Below are 21,881 nucleotides of genomic sequence, written 5' to 3' on the forward strand. Positions count from 1 at the left end.
AAACCAATAGGTGCTCAGATTTGAATATTGGCACCTGGTGTGGCCACTGAGGACATGGATACGCCTCTGGGAACACAGGGGGTTAAAAGCAAAGAACTCCCAGGAAAACTTTCTCTTGGTTCCAGTCCGTGAAAGAGGTCAGATCTCCCCTGCCCAGCCGTGGGCTGGGCGGGGGAGGGGAAGCCATGCGGCCGGGTGAGGTGAGCTGGGGCCCTGGACAGAGAAAGGAGGTGAAAGCCCCTGCAGGATGGAAGGGTGGAGGAGCCCTGAGAGACATTGGGCAGCCACCCCCCCCCCCCCTCCCGCCCAGGAGAGGGAGAGAGGGGAGAGAGAGAGAGCTGGTGTCTGTGCCTGTGCCACCTTTCAATTTGATAGCACAGCCGGCCAAGAAGGAGAAGGGGGGGGGGGGGGGGGGTTTGGTGAGAAGGTGCCCAGCAGGGCAGCCGTGGGAGTTCTGGACAGGCAGAGCCTGAGATTTTGAACCCTTTTCTTGGATGATGGAAACCTTACAAATGCTGATCCTCCTGGAGTTGAATGAGAAGAGAGATAGAGATAAGAGGAAATGAGCCATGAGACAAGATGAGAAGAATCTTGGGTGGGCGGAGCTGATGGAGTGGCCTTTGGCTGGAATTTTCTTGTATAGCCATGGACGGAACCATTTTTCCTGTGACACAGAGACTGCATTTAGGGGGGAGGCAATGGCTTGGAGCCAAGAGAGTGCAGTGATGTTATGTGAAGGAGTGCATGAACAGAGATGACGGCTGAGGAGGGTGGTGGTGGTGCCCTCTGTCTTCGGGAAAGAAGAAGAAGATCTCTGTTCTCGAGACCCCTCGGCCCCAGGGGGTGAAATTTGGGGGGGACAGGTGTCCCGAAAGTGAGAGACTGCTTTTTCTGGAATTGGGCAAAGCATCCTTGAAAGGGGAACCCTAGAAGCAGCTCTGGTCCATGCGCAGTGGTGAGAGCACTGGGCATGGAAGGAAGATGTCACGATGGCAAATGATCTCTGGGTGGTGCCACGTGTGACATGGAAATGCACGAGGTTTCAACTGTGTTTCCAGGGGAAGCCTATGGTAAAAGAGGGACTCCTCTCTCCTTGATGAACTGAGAATCGATTATCTAAAGGATGGTGATGGACTGAGAGTTGGTGATCTGAGGGATGGATGTATTGGAAATTTGGTCGGGGGAGGTGGAATGTTTTTGGAAGGTTTTCATTCTGAGTTCTGTGTGTGTTCCTCTTTATATATAGTTGTAGGTTAATAAAGTTTTTGTCTTCTTTATTCCTTAGTTGGAGCTTGCTTTGCTCTATTCCTGGTCACATCTCACAGCAGACACCAGGGAGAGTATATTTTCATGGGGGCGCTGGCATTGCGCCAGCATCAAACCATGACATTTATGGTTCCCTGACTGAGAATCAAACCCAGGCCGTGGCGGTGAGAGCGCCAAATCCTAACCACTAGACCACCAGGGAGAGTATATCTTCATGGGGGCGCTGGCATTGTGCCAGCGTCAAACCGTGACACTCCTATTTCAAGGAATTTCTTTTCCTCTGTTTTACTTATTGAGGGAAATCCAGCACTCCTGTACAACTGACCAATGTGATCAAGCAGAAGCCATTTATTGTTTACATTACACACATATTTATAGATTTTACAAACTACTAAGTACACACTTCTTGATTGGTGCCTTTGTCTTGTTCACTCATTTTCTGCCTGCATTTCTTGGAGTATATGACTGATTGCAGTCCAGGTGTTTCACAGTCCTCTGTTATCTCATTCTTGCGGTCTTGGTATTCGGTATCTCAGCCTCTTCTTTCTTAATTTAGCACAATTTATGTTCCAACAACCTTGACGAATTCCTGAGGCTTTGATAACAAACTTAGAAGCAGGTTGGCTGGTGCACACTATGGCCTAACCCTTGCTAATACATTGCAGCGATTCCCCTTTTTTCTTCTTCTTCTTGCACCAGCCAGACCCTCTTTACTGTATTTTCTACTAAGCAGGTCGCCAATTTAATTCTGCATGGAATAACACAAAGCAGTATAATAATGACTACTAATGCTGATTTGCAGAAGCAAACAAACTCCACAACTTTTGGGAAAGTTGTAAAGCTGGTATGTTTATTACAGCGCTGGACACATGTGGGAATCATTCCCCTAAAATGACATGCATACCTCTGGGAACTCCAGATCCCCTTTTATCTCCCTCTCAAATACATATGCATGCAATTTCACAATAGGTTCATACATATTCATTCCACTGATTTCGTATGACACTTGCTGCTAATTCTTCTTTATCAGAAAGAACTCCTGGGTCAGGTTGCCCTGCTCTGTCTGCCCCCCCCCCTCCACCCCCCCCTTATCTCTTGTCCTTTGGCTGAACCAGTCATCTAAGCACAGGCCCTTCACGAGAACAGGCAGTCAGACCAAACAGCAAGCTACAGACTTAACTCAAGATGTACATTTCACCTAAATCAAAATGGATTTCTAATCTGAAAAATTTCCACTCTGCCTCAATACTAACAAAGCTCCCTTTACAGTATCTTTCAACCATCCAGTTATTCCCCATTCCTCAAACCATTCATCCAAACCCCAGTCATTCATAGTCAATTTCTTCATGTTATCTTGCAGTTGTTTGAGTTTCCTGTGAATGGATGCAGAACGGTCAGAGAGGTTCATACAACACATTTCTTCAAACTCCTCACATCCGTGTCCATGTGCTAACAAAAAAAATTCTATAGCAGCTCTGTTTTTGCAATGTGCTGTGCCTAACGCTATCTACATCAGTGAGCATCTGATTTAAAATAGCTCAAATTATGTTTAGCTGTTTAGCTGTCCAGCATCCCAACCTATTCAGTGTAGTCAAAGCTTAAGCAGCTGCAACACCAGGAGTAAGGAATGATGCTATGATTCTTGCTGGAGTGCCCCAAAACTCTACACGATCATTACAATTAGATCCTATGCTTGTGATTGCTCTTTTAGTTCTTTTGCTATGTCCTGCTCTCCAAATAGTCTGATTCAACATTTCTTGCATGCTAGGGGCAAACATGGTTAGTTTTCCTAGGTAACAAGGTCCACCAAATGGATTACTCAGAATTGCGGGCCAGGGTCAATCTCCACAAATTAAAAAGATACCTGGTGGAAACTTTCTTACAGTCACATTTGTACCTGCACTTCCAGGATAAATCCAATTGTGGCAATATTTGGTCACATTCTTATACCATGGAGAATTGGGATTAAGGATGACACTATTATTTTTGGGGTTTGGGACTAGGACATTGCTCATATTAGTTGATTTTGGGTTTAAAAAGTTGTTAAAAACCAAGTAATAATTTCCAGGTACCGATCCTAGCAAGTCTAGGTCTTGGGGTTCTAGTCTGCTTTCATTCAGTGATTTTGTTATTATACCTGCTTGGAAGCCCTTGCCGTTTGGCTTAATCCCCAACCATTTGCATCTGTCCAATTTTGTACCACCACTGGTTATGTTACACCAGCAATCCTCTGTGTTCGGCTTACTGGCTTCCACGTATGGTTTTCCTCCAGCTCCTACCTGTTTTACAAACCCAGCAAAGTCATTCATTGGGATACCAATTAAAAATGTACGAAAAGGATCTCCTGGAATGGCTAAGAATAAACAAAAGGAATCTGCCCTGGTAGCATTGGCCCAAGTAAGCCACATATCCTGTCGATGTCATCAAGCCTTCCGGATGATGTTCTCCCCTGGAGTGTTGGCATAGTAAGCAGGCAAACGCTACCTCCATTGCACTCAGTGACCCGCTTAGTGACACTGAGGCTACCAGGCATGCAACACTGCAAAACAGAACCACCATAGATTTTCTACTGCTTGCCCAAGGACATGGCTGCCAAGACTTTGAAGGGATGTGCTGCCTCAACATCTCTTCACATTTAGAATCCATCCACACAAATATCCAGAAGCTGAGGGAGCAAATAAAGGACTTAAAGGTGGAAAAACACCCAGATTGGATCAATGAACTTTTCAGACAGTGGGGTTTCACAGGACGGGTTTCATCTTTTGTCAAAGGAATTTTTTGGATTGTAATAATTGTTTTTATCGTCTTAGTCATGTTTCCCTGTCTAGTCAAGTGTAGGCAAAAGTCCATTGAGGAGGTCTTCTTAGTAAGAAATAAAAGGGGAGTTGTAGCATCCCATGAACTCTCTCCTCTTGGTCAATTCCCAAGCTCTCTGCCCTGGCAACAGCAGTAACTACTTACCATAGAGTTGGTCCTCCTGGGGAGAAAAGACAGACTCTCCCATGGACTTCTGGTTCACTGATCCCTGGTTTCTCCTTTCCCTGTTCCCTCATTGGTTGGATACCAGTGGTGGCCAACCCCCTCCCCCAGAGACCAATCCCCTCTGCCCTGTCCTCAGCTCTGCCCCCCACCCCTTCCCCTTCTTAAGCTGCCTGCACCACATGATGGTCCTCTTTTTCCTCGCTGTGTCCCCTTCAGCCTCATGTGATATACACCGCTGGAATAAAACCTTGCAAAAAAGAGCCTTTCTTGCCTCTCTTGCTGAGCCAGCTGCGGTGAGTGTTGTGTGAGGGTTTGACTGTGTTGCCTGAATGTTAACTCAACCTGCTTTTCTACAGGAGAGGTTTGTTTGGAACAGTTAATAGGCAGCAGCACCCACCATTCCAACACCTGCATTTTTACTGGCAGGTTAATTTAGAGAAGCACCCTGCACTCTGACCCCCACAGCTGACCAGCGAGAAAAGACCAGCCCCAGCAAGGGGGAAAAACCATGAGCTCCTCCACCAAATAAGCTGAAGCCTGAAAAACAACATGGAAACAAAAAGAGACAGCACCAATAAACCAAATCCAAAGCTGAGAAGAAGCACAGCATCCCAGAACAAGGATAGACAACACTCCACAAAGAAAAAAGGCCAGAGTTCATCCACCGTCCAGAACAAGGACATCTAGAAAACAGTGAAAAGCTCAAACAACTCTGCCTCCCACACAGCCTGCATGGCCACACTCCATGGGCACCAGGATGCACGAAAAGGAAACGAGCCCAGCGCTTCTTGAGGTTTCAGGGGAATTAACTCTTATTCCTGTTACTCGGGGTAACACCACCCAGGTATTGAACTTTTGGGTGTGCCGATGTCTGCACTCTCCAAAGCTAGGGAAACTTCCTCCTCTAAACTCACGGCTATCAGATCCATGCTCCACACATTCTAATCTCACCCAAGGATAGCAAAAGCATTCACAGTTCTGAGGGCAATGGATGTTTTCAGGTGGTGCTGATTGATTAGTTCACTATGATTACCTACTAACCGTAGATGATTCATAACATAAACTGCTTTCAGCACTCACAGAATGGAGCTCAGCCCATCCTCCCCCATTTCTTGTTTATCAAGCAGTCCTTTCAGTACCTGATGTGTCCCTTCAACCCTAGCTTGTCCTGTGGAGCTACCTGGAATACCTGTTTTATGCTTCACTCCCCAACAAGCTAAGATTTGGCCATTTTCCAAACACTCTGATAATAGCACATAACTCAAGAACTTGTAAAGAACCTCCTGGCCCCTCAAGGATTTCACTGAGCCATTTGTCTTTGTCCTGCGAAGTAAGGCCTGCTTATAAGTTTTTCGACCGGCATCAGTAAAACTGTGAGGCCTTTTACAGGTTGCTTTGATAGCCAAGGCAGTTCTTCCACCTGTTGATGCAAAGAAAAAGGCTTACAAGGGGGAAAATGAGTGCCAATAAGACATGGAAAGTTCAACAATGCCCATTGCAAGGTGTCTTACATAGCTTTGTTGATCTTTTCTGGTATAGGCCAAATTTCTTCTGGTACACTGACTAAGCAGGTAGGGAATGGATTTTCTGGAGTAGCAATAGATAAACACAAAGTATCTAAACCTGAAACATTAGCTAAAATCACCCAAACATTTGTTCTAGGTTGGCTAACTGGTAAAGTTGCACTACTAAAAACAAATAAACCAAAAAAGCAGAAGTATAACATTCAATTGAACCCCATATTTCCCTTAAGCTATCAGCTAACAAAAATTCTACAACACTACTGATTCTCACACTTAAAAAGAAACCCAACGTCCACAATCTTCTGTGGGCGAAGCACAAGATGTCAGGTGCAAATTGAAATCTCTGCACAGTTCACGTCTGTGTGTCTTCTTCTCTGCTTGTGGGGTGGTGTGAGAGTCTGTCCGAATTTTCCCTCATCTGCCTCATGATCGTCATTGAGGACCACTGAAGAGAAGACCACCCCATCTTCTCTGTAGGAGAAAGTCACATGCCACAAGGCCCTGAGACCTGAGAGCATTGCTAAGCTACTGTTTTCACAGGTGTTGTTTGCTGTATGCTACACTGAGCCAAATGAGAAGAAGAAGGGGGCACCATGCCCTTTTTGCAACAATAGCCTTGGAAGCTGTCCTACCTCTTGGCCTGGCTGGACTTCTCCTGAGTTCTGGGTGGTCCCCTGCAGAAGACCCCTCTCACTTGTTTGCAACTGCCGTGACAGACAGACTGAGATGTAAGAAACCTCTCCATCAAGGACTGAGACATGAAACCCCTATGTGAAAAGGCCCCTCTCCTCCTTCCAAGGACTGGGACTGAAACCCCTAACCCGGGGGAGGTATGTGGGGGAGGCAAGCTGACCAAACCGAGATGTTTGCCTGCAGGTTGTGACAACTGGACCAAGAAGACAATGGCTCTAGTTTACTGTTGAGAACATGGACTACCTGTTATATCTATTCCTTATTGTATCTGTTTCTCCCCTCACAATTTTCAATAGAATTATCATAATAAAAACCTCTGAATTAGCTAGAGATTTTGAGATCTCCCCGACATAACAGGCGAATCCTCGACTGGACTGGACCAAAGGACTTTGTCTCTACGTTTGGTAGCTATATCCCCCTCTTTCTCTCTCTCTCTCTCTTTTCTCTCTCTTTCTCTATCTTTTTCTCTCCCTGTCATGGTTTGACACTGGCACAATGCTAGTGCCCCCATGAGGATACCTTCTCCCTGGTTTCTGCTGTGAGATGTGACCAGGAATAAGCAAAGCAGGCTCTTACTTAGGGAAGAAAGAAAACAAAACTTTATTAACTACACTACAACTATAGATAAAAAGGAACGCACACAGGGAAAATGAAAACTTTACAAATACATTTTTTCTTCTTCCCACTAAATTTCTAATATAATACATCTATTCTTTAAAATCACTGACTCTTGGTCTAGCACCACCCTTCAGACAATCAATCCTCAGTTCATCAAGAGGAGAGGAGTCCTTCTTGTACAATGGGCTTCCCCTGGAAACACAGCTGAAGCCTCGTGTGTTTCCGTGTCACTCGTGGCACTGCCCGGAGTACATCTGCCGTCGTGACCTCTTCCTTTCATGTCTAGTGCTCTCACTACTGAACACGGACCAGAGCTGCTTCTAGGGTTGTCTTTTTAAGGATGCTTTGTCCCAATCTAAAAAAGGCACAGTCTCTCCTTTGGGACACCTGTCCCCACAATCTCACCTTTGGGACACCTGTCCCCCCCATATTTTTTCACCCCCTGGGGCCGAGGGGCACCAACACTGAACCCTCTTGGTTCTGAGGCATTGCCTCCCCCTAGATGCAGTCTCTGTATCACAAGGAACATGGTTCTGTCCATGGCTGTACAAAAAGAGTCTAGCAAAAGCCACTCCATCCTCTCTTCCCACTAGGATTCTTCTCTATTCTTCCACTATCTCTCACTCGCCCAGACCTCTCTCACACTTGCACATTTCCTTCCTCATCTTCCACTCTATCTTCTAGGAAAGGTCAATGTTCTGTAAAGTTCTCATTCTCTGAGAAGGGGTTAAAAGCTCTTACAAGCGGCCAGCTGCACCCCCCTCTTCTTCTCCTTCCCAGCCGTGGTGCCGGCACAGGCCTATGTTTATTAAGTTTCAAGGTTACAGTCTCAGGCACCGGCGCTCTCTCTCTCTCTCTCTCTGTGTCTCTCAGAGGGGGGCTGCCCGATGGCTCCCGGTGTCTCTCTCTCTCTCTCTCTCTCTCTTCCACCCTTCCACCCCCAGGGTCAAGCCTACCTCTCCCGGCCACATGGCTTTTCCCCTCCCCCTGCCCAGCCAGCAGCTGGGCCGGGGGAGAGACCCGAACTCTTTCCCGCCGGAAACCCAAGAGACCCTCTCAGGGGAGAGCTCTGCTTTTAACCCCGTGTTCTCAGAGGCGTGTCTAATGTCCTAATGGCCAGGTTAGATGCCAGTATTAAAATCTGAATATCTATTGGCCCAAACACAGCATCCTAAAAAACACATTTCCTTTCAAACCACCACACTCCCTTAATCTCTCTATCGCATTTTGCTGTGGTCATTCAATAAAGGTGCATTTGTTTTGATTATTACTGCAAATCCCCTGTGCCGTGTCAGTTTTTTGCACCCTGAGATCAATCCATGAACCATCGTGAACCCCGTTCGTAAGGACGGATCGTGACAGGTGGTCAATGTTTTCTTGGACTTGATAGTGTGTTCACATTTTTCACTGCATTCCACCTAGACTCTGTACCTGTTAGAATACAAGCAAACCTGTGCCCCTGCAGGGACTGGAGGATTTTCTCAAAATCCTGGAAGTGAAAAATGGGCCTTGATATGAGAAACAAAATATTTATTAATTCTGTTTTGCAAAATTGTATAGATATATGTAAGATAACAACATAAGTTGTCACTACTAACACCCTTTAATTATTAGCATGAGGAAACACTAGAGCAGAAAAATGTATGTAGAGAAGAAGAAACTGACAGCAATTAGGGATTAATCAGACAATACACCTAATCAATAACACATGTGAAATTATATAATTACTAAGCATTATAACACTGAACCATCATCCCAGAGTCTCCAACAGTTCATAAACCTCAAATCAATGGAAGATTGGATAATCATGTCCGGATAACAATTTTCCAAGCTCACTTTAAAAATAGGTTCAGTTTTCATTTAATAAGGTCAAATGGCCAAGCCAAAACTACTTAAATATAGTTTTGATGCAGAAAACATCTGGGTTTGTTGGCAAACATCCCTTCCAGGTAGAGTTTGGGGCCTGGCCACAGCCCAAACTCTAATTGGTGGATGTCACTTAAGACATTTTAAAACAAGGCTCTTAAGAATAACAGTTATGATTAAAGACCTTAATTGAATCCCTCAACAGTTTCCTTCAGGATAAAGATGCTTCAAACACAGCAAACCTCTTCTTCAAAGATCTGAAAGTGGTCACAGACAGGACTGTGAATCTGGATCTGGACACCGAGAGTGCGAAGGCGGAGGAAATGCAGCTGCATGAGACTGATTACCCAGTACGAAACCCAGAAAATAAATTAATGTTGCAGTTGGACTCTATATGAAGTGCTTCTGTAATAATAACTGAGGAAAGCTACAAGACTAGCAGTCTGGAGAAGCCTTTCAATGAAGCTCAAATATCTTTTCTTAGAACTCTGAAAAATACTTATAATTATGAGACAGCATTAGATCAAACAATAGAGTTAGTGCAGGGACTAGCCAGAGAGTTAACCTGGTCTAAGAGATGCATAAGCAGCTAGAAAACAAAAAAAAAGGTAGGATCCTGAAATGACACGTGTCTTATAGGTGATCACACAAAGATATAGTAAAACATATGAATGACATCTGTAAATACTATAAGAATACCATATAAATAATTCTTATCACAAAAATCAGTGAATTCACATTATACAATCAATATATCAGCAGCAGGTGTTTGAGGAACTTAGGACGACATTTTTTAAACATTCATGTAACATTAATAGCAGTTACTATTTATCAAAATCACCTATAAAAGACACAAACAGCAGAGAGTGTAATGAAGAATAGAACTTTAGATGAAATTGATGATATAACAAACTGCATCTTCCTCCACTCATGAACAGGTGTTTGTCAGCATCTCATCTCAGCTGTATTAATCAAAGCTGTCTAATCCCTCTAAGAAAATTAACTACATATCTTAGAGTTTAGACAAATAACTTTTAACAAAACTTAGGATAAGTTATATTAAACAACACTTAAACTTGGAATGAATGAATACTGATAGCAAGGAACAATAAACTTAATTTTAACAGAATATCAAAGTGAGAAGATGTAACTTAAGAGTAATTAGACTTAATGTAGTGAAACTTAACTTTGCTTGATCTTATCAACACTCAACTTATTGAAGGTTATTATCTATAAACATTAAAGTTCCCTAAGTATTCTGTCTTCGGAGAAATTTCAGATGGTTGAGTCACTGGAAAATACTTCTCCCGGGAGATGATTTCCATCTATGCCATATTTAGAATGGCACTGATTTGCATGGTGTTTTCCCTTTTTGCATCTAGGACATCGATTAGGTTACTTTATATTTTTTGTGGGCTCAGAGCAATATTTGCCTATATGTCCAGGCTTCTTCATCTCTGAAGCATGTTTTGATGGCTTCTGCTCTCATTGCAGCAATGGCTTGGGTGAGGTGGTCTATGGATTAAATGAACGGCTCAGATATCCCTTGTCTTATTTCTGTATCTGTACCCTCTGGGCTTCCTGCTGGTTGGGTTGGCAGGATTGCTTCTTCTGAATGAGCACTTGATTGAAAATTCGAAAAGTCTCTGGTATCTGGAAGAAATAAATTGGGTTCTTTCTTTAGAGATGGTTGATCTGCATTCTATAGATTTGTTTCTTCTGCCTGGGCTCCTGTATAGAACTTTTTGTCTTCCCTTTTCCTTGCAATACATGAAGTGGCCAGAGGTGCTGCTGTAGTTGAAGGTCGGTAGTCTCAATGGTTACAAAATAGCATCTGCTGCACTGAGCATGCTTGGCACCAGGGGTCGCCATCTTGTTGTACAGCAAATTCCTGTAGGGAGCACCATTTTGTTGTACAGCAACTCCCTGTAAGGCACCACCATTTTATCCCAACGGAGCATACCCAATAGTGATGTAGGAGATATTGGAACAGCCTTCCGGGTTTTGGGACCGGGACACCCAGTTTTTCGCATGAATTTTCAGTTAAAAGTTATGGGGGGCTGCTACCTTCTTCAGGACTGCCACTCCCAATGCTGTAAAGTTTGCACACAAGGTCGAAGGAATCACCCGTGAGCTCGATATCACCCACGAGCTAACCTCCCCCCCCCCCCCTTTCCGGGCAGAGCTGCCCTCTCTATCTCGGTGTAATATTACAAGTGGCCGCAGGTGGCATGAACTCGACAGTGGGGGTCAAAGATGGCACCTGCTGCTACGCAGGAAAAATTCCAGAGATAAGTTTGCTGGCCATGCAGTTTGACAGAATCTCATTAATTACACAGCATGTTCGAAGGAAAACAGCTGCAACCTTATGTCTCTTAGTAGGAAGATAAAAAACCCAACACCAACAGAGTCCTAGAGTTCAGAGAAGTTCTTAATTGCCCAGAGTAGTAAATCTTCAAATCGAGAATTTAACCTTATCAGAGTCCTTATGATATAAAATTTCGATAGCCAAACCAAATTTTATTTCTGTATCTTTTATTCTAAAGAAAGCAAGCAAGCAGCCCTGGGTGGCCAGGGAGTCACCGCTCCACTCACAGCACACACCACTTACAAGTTCGGCAAAGTATATATACTGGTTTTAAGCCTACAAAGCATTTTCTAATGTGCTTGCTTAGTCCGAATCAGCAAATATCAATAAGCTGGGATCAGAAATTTCATAATCTTTCCAGGTGGTCATTGGCTTCCTGTCCTTCTTGTGGTCATCTGGAGGGAGGCCTTACACCGGTGTCTGCTACATGATTTTTGTCAAGTGCATCAAGCTTTTTATTATACATAAGCATTTAGTCGCTTTGTTGCAATATCCCTTAGCTTTACCACAACTTCTTCTATTTTATTCTAAGCATCAGTCATTTTGCTACCTCATCTCTTTACTTCTTCTATTTCGATGCTATATTTGGCTATTTGGTCAGAAAGTTTCAAAACCATTCTTTGTAGTTATCCCAGGGAATGCATCCATTTTCGACACAGCAGATACAAGCATTTGCTGATTCCATTGCCAATTGACATGAATCACAAAAACAGGTTTCACAATCCTTCCCCTTTTTCTTTATGTTATTGATTTGTGTATTTGCTTCAAATCGAGCTAATACTTTTTGGGTCGCAGTTCTATTTGGTTCTGCTTTGGCCTTGACTATCATAAGGGAGTGAGTTTTTTCTCCCGTGGTTGTTATTTTAGGGTTTATATGCATTGCTGAAATCTGCATTCCCTGGATCACTGAATGTGTTAGCCTAATAAAGCATGGAATCGTACATGGTATAAACAATAGACCTAATGCAGAACAAAGCAACATGAACCCCAACTTCTTTCACCAGGCTCCTTTAAACAAATTATTCTACCAATTGTCAGTTAATATGGAATTCCATTTCTGCACTGGAACATGTGCAACTTGTTTAATTTTGTCTGCCAAATTTGTAATAGCCTCTCCATTATCATCAATCTCTAAACAGCACTCAGAAGTATTACATTCTTAACAAAACCCCCCTTCTTCATCTAATAAATAATCTAGGGCTAGCCTATTCTGATATACTGCTGCTCTGGTCTGGGTTAGTTGTCTAGCTACAAGCTTCAATGCATCTGATGTTTGATTAGAAGTAATTTCTACAATGACCTGTAATCTAATAATTCGGTTAAGCATATAAATAGGGGTTCTATAACCCCAGCTGCCATCCTGAGCCCAGGAGGCAGGATCATAGTAATCTATGATCCGTTGGGAAGTCCATTCTTCATTATTCCAGGTCTGTTTTCCTCCTATTTCAGTTTGTTTTCTTCTGCGCAAAGTTTCATAAAGAGGTTGTCCTAAATATTCACCTTTGCTCTTCAGTAGCAAAAAGAATGCATGTTGTAAAATTCCAATTGTACAGGTACCTCTCCATCTCTTTGATAGTTCATTATAGGCCCTTTTACCACATATCCAAAATAATCCATCTGGAGCTTTCCAATTTTCAGCCGTCTGACCCGGATTTTCCCAATATCCCTTAAGATCTTTTACTTCCTTAAAAGGATTAGCATATGCTACACTTTTCTAGCAAACAGTTCCTTTGGTACAATTGATAGACTAATAACCTGTTGGTGGTTTCGGTCACCAGGTCGTAAAAATGGAGTTGGTGGTATACATCATCTTGCAGAGCGTATGTCCTATGTATGTAGTAAAATTGTTTCCTTCCCTAGAAATACAAATTTGGCCTACTACTTCATGACTCAATATCCACCCCTCAGGTCGAATTTCATTAGATCTATGTGCCCTGTTCCATAATATCAACTGATCAGGTCCTATCCCTTCTCCTCTCCATGGCCATTGCTCGGTCATTTGGGATCCCCCACAAATCCAACAGTTAGTCACATTCAATTCCTTAACTACTTTTTGCATCAGATCAATAAACAAATTTTTCCCTAACGTGGGGAGGTCCCAATCACTGAGTCTTTTCTTAATTTTTTCATACAGGTCACTTCCTGCTCATTCTCTTTTTTGGTTTGAATTTCCCCTAAATTCTTTGTGACGTTTTTCACTAATTCTTCCTTGAATTTATCTTGTACTCCCCCTTTATCTGAGTATCTCCACATTGCGCCTTTGGTAAAACAGAGGAATGGTTCTCCCCAGGGACAAAATTGATAGTTTCGAGGTGCCCATCCTCCCATTCCTAAATTTGTTGCCACCCAGTAACTCTTCTCTCCTATTGTACAGGTTTCAAGTTTTCCTGGGTCATAACATTCTGCATTAATACGAGTGTGTGCTGCAAAAGTTCAGGTCATGGTCCGATCATACTTCACATTTTGGTAGCACTTTAAGCCGAGATCGGTTATCCCATTCTGTGGAAGACTCAACAGTATCATAAGGCCCCACAGTTTTATTATCCCTCTGCCTCCCGGAATGCCCCCGGCAGCGAGGGGTACCATCTTCTCAGCAGCAAGGATATTCTTCAGGAGTTCCGTGTGAGCTTTCCCGGATTTAGTGCCATTTTTTAAATACTTCCCAATTCTTTGCTTTGACTGGTTTGAATATGCAAGGGACTTGATTATATTTGCGACAGTCAATCTTTTTAATATTTGCCTCACTTGATAGTCCACTTCTTAATCTGTATTTCCACAACATCCACCACTGATGAGAATCTAGTTCTAATGTTCCTTCATCTATTGTCCTTTTTAAAATATATTCGGTTAAAATCTGTTCAATGTGTTTACACTCTGGACACAACCCACTTGGAGGATAACCCCTGCGACAATAATAATACCACCTCTCCTTACAATAGTTGCATTCAGTGCTTACAAAGGGATAGCAATTACAATCCTTTTCAATACAGGTTATTTTATCTCCTGGCATCTGATTTTTGTGTTATCTTCACCTTCAGTTCTCCTGGCTGAGAGGTAATTTTCCAGTCTGCTTCCTTTGTTGTTATAGGTCCTTTTACTCAGCAGATGTGTGTCCACCCTTTCTCTGCTGTTGGGATTGCCATATCTGTGGTCAAGAGCACAAGGAAAGGTCCATCCCAATGGGGAGTCAAGCTACTTTCTTTCCAACTATGGATTAATACTTGATCACCTGGTTTTATTTTATGAATTGCAAATCCTAGGGGAGGAGTTTGGTTCATTATTTCTTTCTTACAGTTCTTGAACATTTTTTTTCCCAAAGTCATGACATACCCTTGGATTGACATATCATCTACTATAGGATTTCCCACCGGCATCTCTTGAGAATATGGCATCCCATATAACATCTCATATGGGGAGATCCCATGCTCTGAGTTCATTGCTCAAATATTTAACAATGCCAATGGTAAGCACTTAATCCAAGATAGTTTTGTTTCAATCATTAGTTTTGCTAGCTCATGCTTTAGGGTCTGGTTCATTCTTTCTACTCTCCCCAAACTCTGAGGGTGCCAAGGGGTATCATATTCCCAAGAGATCCCTAGAGCTTTCATTACTTCTTTTAACACTTTCAAGGTAAAGTGGGAGCCCTGATCTGAATCAATCACTCTAATCATCCCAAATTGTGGAATTATTTCTTCTAAAATAATCTTTGTAACAAAATGTGCTGTTGCTCGTGCCGCAGGGTAGGCCTCTACCCAATGAGTTAATTGGTCTATTATTACTAACAAATACTTACATCTTCCCACTTTTGGTAGCTCAGAAAAATCCACTTGTATCTTTTCAAAAGGCCTATACACAGTTTTTCTCCCTCCCTGCAGGGTCTGTCTAGATGTCTTCTTGTTAATTTTCTGGCAAATAATGCATCCTTGTGTCTCCTGTTTTGCTATATCAAAGATTCCTATACACCCAAAAATACTTTAAAAAGTGGTCTCTTAATGCTTGTGTTCCGAATGAGTTTGTTGATGTAACAGATGAATTATTCTTCTAGCATAACTTTTAGATAGCATTTCTCTACCATCTGGTAAAAGCCACTTATCCCCTTCTAGCTTAGCCCCTAGTTTCTACATCTCTTGTATTTCCTTTGAGGTATAGCATTTTTGATACTTTATCTCATCCTCACTTTTACTCAAATTATTTAAAGACACGGGTAAGCATACTGCTGCCTTTTGTGCTTCTGCATCAGCCAAATTATTCCCACGAGTGTGATAGTCCGTTCCCCTCTGATGTTCTCTTACATGGACAATAGCTGATGGACCTCTCAAAGCTTCTAATACGCTTACAGTCAATTCATGATGAACAAGTCCTCTCCCTCGGGTATTTACAAGTCCCCTTTCTTCCCAAAGGTATGTACTACTCCATAGGCGTACTTTGAATCAGTATACATAGTTCCTTTTTCTCTTTTTAGTATTTCCAATCCTCTGTAGAGGGCATACAGTTCGCATGCTTGGGCCAACCTTGCTGTACTAAGTGGCCCGGATTCAACTATTTCCATCCTTTTCCCATCTACAATCACATATCCAGACTTTCTTTTTCCCTCTACCACTCTTGAGGATCCATCTATAAACAGTATTATGCCATCTTTTAATTCTTCTAAGTCAGGTCTGATCCTAGTCTGTAGCTCAATAACTTCTACACAATTATGCTCTATTTTCCTCATCAGGTCCCCAAACAAAAACTGGGCCGTATTTTGGGCTCTGGTCATTCTAATCTCTAAATCTTGTGAATTTATCAAAATTGTCTCATATTTCAATATTCTGCTATTGGTGAGCCATTTTTCTGCCTTTTGCTGCAATACTCCTTGCACATCGTGAGGAGTGTACACAGTTAGTGACCCGCCTTAGGTGACTTTTCTAGCCTCCTCTACTAATAAAGCTACTACGACTAAAGCTTGTAAACATGCCGGCCATCCCCTACTTACCGGGTCCAATAATTTACAAAAGTATCCTATTGGTTTTTTGCTTCCTGCCCAATCCTGGGTCAATACCCCATCAGTGGTTTGGTTCGACACATCCACAAATAATTGAAATGGCCTACTGACATCAGGCAAACTCAAAACTGGTGCTGTCATTAAGGCATCTTTCAGTTGTTCAAGCCATCTTTCATTGTCTAGGATCCATTTTAAAGAATTTAGTGTCAATTTTTTTGTATAAAAACTTAGCTTTTTCACTATATCCTTCTATCCACTGCCTACAACACCCCAATAGTCCCAATAGCTGCCTAATTTGTTTCTTTGTAGTTGGTGCAGGTAATGAAATAATACCTGATACTTGATCTGGGTCGAGTTTCTTTTTGCCTTTGCTAATCCAATGCCCCAATTACTTAACCTCTGGTTCTACAAATTGCAGTTTTGATCTTGATACTTTAAACACTTTTTCTCCAAGAAAGTTTAATCACTTAATGGTTCCTTCCCAGACAGTCTGCTCTGATTGTCCTGCTATTGATAAGTTGTCTACATACTGTAATAATTTAATTCCATCTGGAAGTTCAAAAGCTTGTAAAAGTTTCTCCAAGGCCTGTCCAAACAAATTTGGGGATTCTGTAAATCCTTGAGGGAGCACAGTCCACCTAAGTTGCTGTCTCCGTATGGTTTCTGGATCCTCCTATTCAAATGCAAAGTAATCCCTACTTCCTACTTCCAAAGGACAGGCCGAAAAAGCATCTTTCAAATCAATTACACTATACCAGGTGTTCTTTGGGGATACTTGGTTTAATAATGTATAGGGGTTGGCTGCTTCTGGAAACCTTGTCATGGTTCGCTGATTTACAGCCCTTAGGTCCTGCACTAGCCGGTATGCGCCATCAGGTTTTCTTACTGGCAATATAGGAGTATTATGAGGCAATATGCAGGGTTCTAAGCTCCCTTGTTTTACCAGACCATCAATTATTGGCTTCAATCCCTTTCTTCCTTCCAAAGATACAGGGTATTGTCGTACTCTTATGGGAACAATTGGATTACTTATTTCTGTCCTAATGGGTTCAATTTCCAGCTTTCCTATTTCCCCTTTATGGTGCCACACCTTCAGATTAATTTTGTCTTCATCTTCTGATGTTAAAGCTGTACCTGTAGTTCTCCTTTTTTCACTTCTAAATTTACTCCTAAAGCTATAATTAAATCTCTTCCTAGCAAATTATTGTCTGCTTCTGGTACCAATAACAAATCATTCAAACAAATCTTATTTTCTGATTCAATTTCAACATTTTCAAGTATGGGTACTTTAAATGGTTCCCCTTTTGCTCCCACAACTAGAGAAGTTTATTTACTAATTTTACATCCTTTGGGGAGGTGCTGTATAGTTATCTTTCTGCTCTAGTGGCTACTAAAAAGGTAACTTCTTCCCCTTGGGGATGTATTTTTAGTTTTATCAAGGGCTCTTTCAATGTTCTGGTCCCCAAGATGTACAGCCCCTGACACCCCTATTTGTCCTCTTCAAACATTTTTTCATCTTTTTGTCGTTGCTTACAGCTTCGCTTTGTGTGTCCTCTTCTCCCTCAGTAATAGCAATGATAATCTACAAGACCATCTCTGGGGTTTCTAATTTGGGGGGGTGCTTTGGTTCAGGGTAAATTTTGGAGAGAACTCTTAAAGGGGCTTTTTTAGGAAAGTAGATTAAATTGTTTATTTTTTTTATTGATCTGGGAGAAAGTAGTTTTTGGAGAAAAGTGGAAAAGAACTTGTTTATTAAATAATAAAATTTAAATAATATTAAACAATAAAATTCTTTGTTGTTTTAAAAGAGATTACAAACTTAGAAAAGTTGTTTTTGTTTTTCGGGTTGTAGATTAGTTTATTTAGTTTCTTATTTGTATTTTGGTGTTGGAAGTGTTGTGGCCCAGGCCTGGCCCGGGGAGCTACAGGTGCAAGTTGTTGGTGTTTTTTTGGTGTTTAGTTTAGAGCAGGTTTAAATAGGTTTAAAGAAAAGGGAAAAAGAAAAAATTATAGTCCAGGGAATTTTTTTGCTTCAGCTAGTTAAAATTAATTAAAAGCAAAGGAGAGCTTTGTCTTGTTGTCTGTTTATTTGTAGACCACATAGTTCAGGAGTAGAAATGTGGAGGAGTGAGTGCAGTGTTTGAAAATAGAGTTATATAAATACATACATTATATATTCAATATACAGTTATATACAGACAATGGTAGGAATATTTGGTAAACAGTGATATTTACACAGAGTTTTCATTTAATAATCAAATTTTTTTGAGGTATACATTGTGTTCATCAATTTTTTTGTATTATTTATTATGTGCAATTTGGTTTTTGAGTAAAAATAATTTTATGAATAGGTTTGTTTGTATTTGAGGCAGAATTAATGTAAATTGCTTTTTTAAATAAATTTTGATATGTATTATTTGTGTTATGTTTTTATTTATTTTATGTAAAGGTTTAGGTTAGGCAGGACTTATTCAGTTAGTAGAGTTTCGGGTGTTAACTAATTAGGTGGTTTTTGTTAGATGTTGTTTTTAATTTTTAAAAGATTTTTTATTTAATGTTTTTAAGGTGGTTTTTAATAGTCTGTTGTGTTTTTTATTTTGTTTGTAGTTGGTGTATGGTAGGGGATATGGTATATTTATTTAATGTCATATTTTCTAGCTTAGGTGTTGATAAGGTTGTTTTTGAAATGAGTTTTGTTGTTTGACAATTTTTTTAGGGGTATTATGTTTTTATAGGACTTGTTTTTTAAGATTCAGGATGGTGTTATGGGTCGTAGTATGAGGCACAGGGTAGATTTTTAATTATTTTGTGGTGGCTTCAATTATGGTTAGTATATAGTGTCTGTCTTGGTGTGTCTGGGGCAGTGTGATGTAGTCAATTTGTTAGGCTTCTTTATATTTGTATTTGGACTATCATTTATTATATTATAGGGGTTTTATTTGTTTGGTTTGTTTGATGGCAGTATACATTTTACAGGTGTGGATAATTTGAGAAATATTTTCTATGGTTAAATTTATTTTTTGGCTTTGTGTTTATTTATAGGTGGTATTTTTATCTTGATGGTTTGAGGTATTATGGGCTTATTGAGTCAGGAATGATTTTTTTTATGTTGTTAAGTTTATTTTTGACATTTTTATTTTTGTAGTTTGATTTATTTGTTCATAGTTTTGGTGGTTTTTATTGGTTTTATTTTTGGGAAAATGGGTATTTATATGGTGGATTTTTATAGGTAGCTTTCTATTTGTTTGGATTTTTTACAGGCTGCTAATTTTATTTTTTTTTGTTGGAGTATAGTTGGCTTCAGACTTGACATTTTTATTTTTGTAGTTTAGTTTATTTGTTCATTGTTTTGGTGTTCTTTATTGGTTTTATTTTTTGGAAAATGAGTATTTATATGGTGTATTTTTATCGGTAGTTTTCTTATTTTGGTAGCAATGTTTTTTTTATTTATCAGCAGTTTAAATTGGGTTTTTTATGCTGTTAATTAGTGGGGGGTTTTTTTAGTTATTTTTATAGAGCATTGGTTATTATTTATGAATTAGTGTAGAGGTAGAGTTCTGGTGGGGTTTTTTTGTAATGTCTGCGGTCAGTTGAATAGCTTTGAGTTCAGCAAGTTGGTTTGATTTTTTTTTTTTAGTGGCTTTTGTGACTTGTGGTGTGGGATTTTATATAGCTGTTTTTTATTTTTATTTCTATAATGTGGCAAGAATCATTTGTAAAAAGAGTGCAGCGTGGTTTTTTTGCTGGTACTTGGTTATATGGTGGCATTTTTTTAGCACGTGTTATTTTTTGTTTTCTTTATTAGTGAGATTAAAGTTTTTATTTTTTTGTTAGTTTCTAATTATTTTTAGAATTTTAGGACTTTAGTTTTTTAATATGGGCAATTCATTTGTTTCATGTAGTATTGGTGGCATGGTGGGTAGAGGTGATTTTTGTTTTGAACATTTACTTCAGTATTGGTAGTCGGGGTGTCAGGAGGACTTGTGTTTCAGTGCCTATTATTTTTGAGGTGGTTTGGATTTTTTTAATAGTCTGCTAATTTTTTTTTTTTTTGTTGGAGTATAGTTGGCTTCAGACTTTCTGTAGCTTTGACATCAAAATTTTAGTGGTCGGTTTTGAGGTTTTTTAGGTATTTTTTGTTAAAGGTTTTAGGATAAATTATGGGTTTTGGTTGCAGAGTAGAGTACGTTTTTTATATTTGGCTTTGTTTTGATTGGGTTAAAGGCTATTGTATGAGCAATTTTTTGTTGGATTTGGGTGAAGGTTTGTTGTTGTTCAGGGCCCCAGTGGAAAGTGGTTTTTTTACGGGTGACTAGGTAGAGAGGGTTTATAATTTGACTGTATTTAGGAATATGTATTTTTTAAAAACTTACGGCACTTAGGAAAGTTTGTGGGTTTTTTTTGTTGGATGGTGGAGATATTATTGTGATCTTGTTGATGACATCGGTGGGAATCTGATGTCATCTATTTTGTTATTTTATTTTCAGAAATTGGATTTTTTTTGAGCAGGTTTTTTGACTTTGCTTTTTTTGATGGCGAAGTCAGCTTTCAGGAGAATTTGGATGATTTTTTTTTCCTCAAACACTTTTTCTGCCGTCTTCCCCCACACAATGATATCATCAATATATTGTAGATGTTCTGGAGCTTTATTCTTTTTTAGTGTATTTTGGATCAGTCCATGGCAGATAGTAGGATTGTGTTTTTATTCCTGGGGTAGTCGGTTTTAGGTATACTAAACACTTCTTTAGGTGAAGATAAACTGAGGCTTGCATTCTGCTGCCAGAGGAATGGAGAAAAATGCGTTAGCAATGTCAATAGCGGCGTATTACTTCGCTGCTTTGGACTCTAGTTCATACTGGAGTTTTAGCATGTCTGGCACAGCAGCGTTCAGCAGTGGAGTTAATTTATTTAATGCATGGTAGTTCACAGTAAATCTTCATTTTTCTTCAGATTTATGTACAGGTCAAATGGGGCTGTTGAAGGGTGAGTGAGTCTTGTTGACCACTTCTTGGCTTTTCAGTTTACGGATCATTTTGTGATTATGGCATCTCGATTTTTTCGGTATTTTCGGCGGTGCACTGTCAAGGTGGCAATCAGCACTCGTTTGTTTAACTTTGTTTAACATTGTTTAACTTTGGCTTTTGTATCAGTAATTGGTGTTGAGGGTCCTTCTCCCAGATCATCATCATCGGTCACTGGCCGATTCGTTTTGCTTGTGTGTTTCTTTTTTGCAGCAACTGCCAGTGGTTTAGGTTTACTGTTTGGTTTAGCTACAGCCTGAGTAGCTGGGGTGTTGGCTGCAGCCTGAGTGATTGGGGTAGCTGCTGATTTATGTCTCTGTCCCCCTGCCTCTATCTGTTGTCTTAGAGTATTTAGCAGTGTACAATAAGCATAGGCCAGGGCCCAGCTTATTGCAATGAGCTTTTTCTCTTTAGATTCATCATGGCACTTCTCTTTCAGGTATTTCCCTACTTCAGCTGGGTTCTGAATTTGTTTACGTGGAAAATCCCAGTCTACAGGATCTGAAAACTCTTTTAGGGTTTGGCCTATATTTTCCCATTCTCCACACTACTCAGGATTT

The 21,881-nt window shown here is 40.7% G+C and overlaps 1 non-coding gene across 1 annotated transcript; it reads right to left on the reverse strand.

Annotated features, from left to right (window-relative positions):
- Nucleotides 1-1,396: 1,396 nt before the first annotated feature.
- TRNAE-CUC (transfer RNA glutamic acid (anticodon CUC)) lies at nt 1,397-1,468 on the reverse strand. Its single transcript has one exon. It is a non-coding gene; the product is annotated as a tRNA-Glu (tRNA).
- Between the last annotated feature and the right edge of the window lie 20,413 nt (nt 1,469-21,881).

This window comes from Molothrus aeneus, chromosome W (genome assembly GCF_037042795.1).
Source record: "Molothrus aeneus isolate 106 chromosome W, BPBGC_Maene_1.0, whole genome shotgun sequence".
NCBI classification, from domain to species: domain Eukaryota; kingdom Metazoa; phylum Chordata; class Aves; order Passeriformes; family Icteridae; genus Molothrus; species Molothrus aeneus.